This window comes from Rana temporaria, chromosome 1, assembly GCF_905171775.1.
Source record: "Rana temporaria chromosome 1, aRanTem1.1, whole genome shotgun sequence".
NCBI classification, from domain to species: domain Eukaryota; kingdom Metazoa; phylum Chordata; class Amphibia; order Anura; family Ranidae; genus Rana; species Rana temporaria.
The window spans coordinates 685,506,700-685,512,699 of NC_053489.1; positions in this window are offsets into that span (position 1 = coordinate 685,506,700).

Below are 6,000 nucleotides of genomic sequence, written 5' to 3' on the forward strand. Positions count from 1 at the left end.
ACACATCAAACATGTGGGGGAGGGGACACAGCAAACATATGGGGGAGGGGACACAGCAAACCTGTGGAATAACGGGCTCTGGTCACATGACACCAATATAGAACGTTCTGCCCTAAATGCTTTGATAAAAAAATCTATCTATCTATCTATCTATCTGATTATCTATCTATCTGATTATCTATCTATCTATCTATCTATCTATCTATCTAGATCTAGATAGATAATCAGATAGATAGATAGATAGATAATCAGATAGATAGATAATCAGATAGATAGATAGATAGATAGACAGATAGACAGATAGATAGATAGATAGATAGATAGATAGATAGATAGATAGATAGATAGATAGATAGATAATTAGATAGAGATACGTAGATAGATAGATAATCAGATAGATAGATAGATAGATAGATAATCAGATAGATAGATAGATAGATAGATAATCAGATAGATAGATAGATAGATAGATAGATAGATAGACAGATAGACAGATAGATAGATAGATAGATAGATAGATAGATAGATAGATAGATAGATAGATAGATAGAGATAGAGGTCCATTGTAACTCTGGAGGAGCTGCAGAGATCCACAGCTCAGGGGGGAGAATCTGTCCACAGGACAACTATTAGTGGTCTCTCCACAAATCTGCCCTTTATGGAAGAGTGACAAGAAGAAAGACATTGGAGGAAGAAAGACATAAGAAGTCCTGTTTGCAGTTTGTGAGAAGCCATGTGGGGGAGGGGACACAGCAAACATGTGGGGGAGGGGACACATCAAACATGTGGGGGAGGGGACACAGCAAACATATGGGGGAGGGGACACAGCAAACCTGTGGAATAACGGGCTCTGGTCACATGACACCAATATAGAACTTTCTGCCCTAAATGCTTTGATAAAAAAAATCTATCTATCTATCTATCTGATTATCTATCTATCTATCTATCTGATTATCTATCTATCTATCTATCTATCTATCTATCTATCTATCTATCTATCTAGATCTAGATAGATAATCAGATAGATAGATAGATAGATAATCAGATAGATAGATAATCAGATAGATAGATAGATAGATAGATAGATAGATAGACAGATAGACAGATAGATAGATAGATAGATAGATAGATAGATAGATAGATAGATAGATAGATAGATAGATAGATAATTAGATAGAGATACGTAGATAGATAGATAGATAGATAATCAGATAGATAGATAGATAGATAGATAGATAGATAATCAGATAGATAGATAGATAGATAGATAATCAGATAGATAGATAGATAGATAGATAGATAGATAGACAGATAGACAGATAGATAGATAGATAGATAGATAGATAGATAGATAGATAGATAGATAGATTTTTTTAACCAAAGCTTTTAGGGCAGAAAGTTCTATATTGGTGTCATGTGACCAGAGCCTCCTCCCCCACATGTTTGCTGTGTCCCCCTCCCCCACATGTTTGCTGTGTCCCCTCCCCCACATGTTTGCTGTGTCCCCCTCCCCCACATGTTTGCTGTGTCCCCCTCCCCCACATGTTTGCTGTGTCCCCTCCCCCACATGGCTTCTCACAAACTGCAAACAGGACTTCTTATGTCTTTCTTTCTCCAATGTCTTTCTTCTTGTCACTCTTCCATAAAGGGCAGATCTGTGGAGAGACCACTAATAGTTGTCCTGTGGACAGATTCTCCCCCCTGAGCTGTGCAGCTCCTGTGCAGCTCCTCCAGAGTTACCATGGGCCTCTTGGCTGCTTCTCTGATGAATGCTCTGCTTGCCCGGCCCGGTCAGTTTAGGTGGACGGCCATGTCTTGGTAGGCTTGCGGTTGTGCCATACTCTTTCCATTTTCCGATGATGGATTGAACAGAAGCTCTGTGAGATCTTCAAAGCTTGGGAGATTTTTTTATAACCTAACCCTGCTTTATACTTCTCCACAACTTTATCCCTGACCTGTCTGGTGCGATCCTCGGCCTTCATGATGCTGTTTGTTCACTAAGGTTCTCTAACAAACCTCTGAGGGCTTCACAGAACAGAACAGCTGTATTTATAATGAGATTAAATGACACACATGTGGCCTCTATTTACTAATTAGGTGACTTCTGAAGACAATTGGTTCCTCTAGATCTTAGTTATCAGAGTAAAGGGGGCTGAATACAAAATACCCCTCCCCCCACACACTTTTCACATATTTATTTGTATCATTTTCCTTCCACTTCACAATTATGTGACACTTTGTGTTGGTCCATGTGACGAGATCCTTCCTCGCCCAGGTCCTGCTCTCCCGACACTCCTCTGCTACCAGTGAGTCAGCTTGCAGATTGCAAAAGTCTGATGGTCCAGTCATCCAAGGTTCCGGGATCCGAATTACAGCTATGTGCCATTCGGACCCATTAAGAACAAACACCAGGCAGGCTGTATGTAAGTTCCAACAGGACTCTTTATTTTCAAGTACACAGCACACTTTTATACAGAATTTGGAACATCCCACTCCCAACAACCGCTTTCCTATTGGTCAATTGTAAAGTATATCCAGTCTTCACTCAAGTCCTCCTTGACCATGCAAATGAGGACTTGAAATTGTCAACAGGGATTGGTCCAATAGCTTGGATAGAAAGACTTGTGTATTGAGACAGAAGCCCCAGGGGGTAATCAATGTACACAATAACCCGGTCTACTTAATTACTACCTCTGAGAGGTTACATTGCTTTAGACAATAGAATGCTAATTCAATACAGCTGACAGGAGGCTTCTGACCTTTAGAACAATAAACACATACATCTAGATTCAATTAACCTTCAATCCATAGTTTTTAGCCAGACGGAGCGTCTCCGACACCCGCTCTTAACCTGCAGAACACAATAAAAGGTATTTCTCTAGCTGGTTCCACTTAGCATTTCAATTACCGGTGTCCTTGCATTGAATGTCCCTCTCCTGTGTAACAGATGTCAAGTAGAAACACTTTAATATCTCAAGATCCATGACATTACTTCCCCTGGGAAACAGTCCAACAGCCGCAGTGGGACCCAAACGGGTCAACTCGAGGATGTTGGAAAAATAGTCTTAAAGTTCCAGGACTGTCTGCTGGGATGACCCATCTGCCTTCCTGTTTTGAGGTCCTGGCCCATAATCGGACGGCAAGAGGCTTGCATTCAGTCCTCTCCAAAAGCCCCTGTCCCGGCTAGGTCTGTCACACATCTCCCCCTTTGGCAGGAGACTAACACTGGGAGAGACCCCAATTCCGGTACCCACCCAGTACCCCAGATAACTTGTCCCAAACAGAGCATTACTCACCCAGCCAATCTCTGCCTCTCTCAGAGAACACGCCTGCCGCTGGGGAGAGGCCTGGACTGGCCCTTCTCCCTGGAGTCCTTTCAGCCGCTGGAGAGAAGACAGGGTGGCTGGGCTCAGTTCATCATGCCGTTGGGAATCTGGGCCAACTGGCCACCATTCCTGGGGTATACCAGTGGAGACTGCAGTCCCATCCACTGATGCTAGGTAAAAATCCCCCGGTGCTTGCAAAGCAAAGCCGACATCCTCCTGTCTCAGTGCCGCACCATGTTCTGGGGTTGTGTCCGTGGAGATCGGAGTCCCATCCACTACCACAGGAACCCCCTCTCCTGTTAGTTGAGAGCAGAGGCCTGGGGCACTCTGCTCTGTTGCCAGCTCTTCCGCTGGGTTGCTGTGAGTGGAGACCACAGTCCCATCCACCGATATCCGCTCAAGCTGTAGTGGGGTGCAGCCGCCAGTAGCATCCTGTCCTGCTGCCAGTGATTCAGCTGGGAGTACGAGCTTTACCACCTCAGCTTGTTGCTGGGGAGGGGGGCCAACCGCCCCGGCTCCCTGGAACTCCACAGTTGGTCCCAGTGCTGGGCAGAGATGGCTAGCATTCTGCCCTGTTGCCAGCACTTCTGCTGGGGGTGCATAATCCATAACATCCTCTGAACAGTCCATACACTCTGTAATCTGTGGCTGGGGAGTGATCGCCATCTTCTCACCCTGAGCCTCCGGAACTGCCACAGGGGTGGGGCAGAGGTCTTGATCCCTCTGTCCGGTGACCAGCGCTTCAGCTGGGGAAGTTCCTTGTAACTCCACAAATACTGTCCTTGGTGCTGGGCAGAGCACAGTGAAGTTTGGCCCTGATACCAGCTCTTCTGTTGGAGGCTCCCCAGGTTGTTCTTCCTCAGCAGAAAAGTCTATCAAATCCCCTGTCTCTACAACTGGTGTCTGGGGATAGAGGTTCACCATCTCCTGTCCATGGAACCCAGAAGATGCTATGGGTACTGAGCAGAGGTTAGCAGAGCTCGGCCCTGCGGTCAGCACTTCAGCTTTGGGAATGGCAAGCTCCCGATTTTCCACTGCTGATTCATCAGCCAGGATTTCATCACTGTCAGCTGATATTTCCTCATAGTCCCAGGTAAAGGGAACCTCACCCTGCTGCTGAGCGGAGTCTAGCAGCTGTTTGTAAGCGATTTCCAGTTCCCATTCCTGAGCGGCCAGGAATTCCAAATCTTCCTGTAACCAGTGCACTTCCGGGACATTCAGTCTTCGCTCTCTGTGCTCCATTATTTCCTCCCAACGCCACTCCCGATCGCTCCCAAAGTTGGGATCCCTGGACATCCTCCAATACAACAATCCCAGGCCATCATAGTCAAAGCCTTCCGTGGGGCTGTCATCCGCTGACCACGGGCACTCTTGGACTACATACCACCGGAGGGCTCTGTAGCTCTCGTCCAACCGCATCTCTTCCCGGATCAGCCTGCTTAACTCTGCTGTCCACTCCTGCTTTGGTTGTTCCCCCAATAACAGCATCCGTACTTCATACTGTGACCAGTACCTTACATGGATGGAGGGGAGAGCTTTTCCCTGGTGTCGCTGCTCGCGGGCTAGCGCTTCTTTCCAGAGTTCGCAGCGGATCGAATCAGACCATCCAAGCAGGACCTCCTCTGATACTGGTCCTCTGCGCTGTATCTGCTTCTCTCGCAACCTCCTTCTGAATTCCTCTTCAATGGTTACTGATATCTGTACCTCTCCTCTTCTTTCATTTGGTGCTGCTTCTTTAGGTGTTGTCACCGATCGCCGTATTTCTGCAATTCTCAGCTCCTGTTGCCGCTCTCGTTCTCTCTGTTGTCGCTCTCGTTCTCTCTCATCCTGCCGCTGGAGGTCTCTAATGGTATTCTGTATGGCGGTCTCTGATGGGTTCGCACCATATAATGCCAACCGCTGTTGAACTCGCTGCTGGAACAAGTCTTCAACTGACCGGGGTCCTGCATCACCATCCCTCTGATCCATCTCGGCTAGCGCAATGATCAGGGTGGCCTTGTTCTTCCCACCGGTCCCTCCACGGCTCTCAAGCAAGTCTTTTAGCATGGTTCTCCTCCAGGCTGCATAGCTGGTCATTCATGGTGGTGGTTTGGAGTTGTCCCAGTAACTGGAGAGCAAATCCCACCGCTGCCAACCAATGTGACGAGACCCTTGCTCGCCCAGGTCCTGCTCTCCCGACACTCCTCTGCTACCAGTGAGTCAGCTTGCAGATTTCAACGTCTGATGGTCCAGTCATCCAAGGTTCCGGGATCCGAATTACAGCTATGTGCCATTCGGACCCATTAAGAACAAACACCAGGCAGGCTGTATGTAAGTTCCAACAGGACTCTTTATTTTCAAGTACACAGCACACTTTTATACAGAATTTGGAACATCCCACTCCCAACAACCGCTTTCCTATTGGTCAATTGTAAAGTATATCCAGTCTTCACTCAAGTCCTCCTTGACCATGCAAATGAGGACTTGAAATTGTCAACAGGGATTGGTCCAATAGCTTGGATAGAAAGACTTGTGTATTGAGACAGAAGCCCCAGGGGGTAATCAATGTACACAATAACCCGGTCTACTTAATTACTACCTCTGAGAGGTTACATTGCTTTAGACAATAGAATGCTAATTCAATACAGCTGACAGGAGGCTTCTGACCTTTAGAACAATAAACACATACATCTAG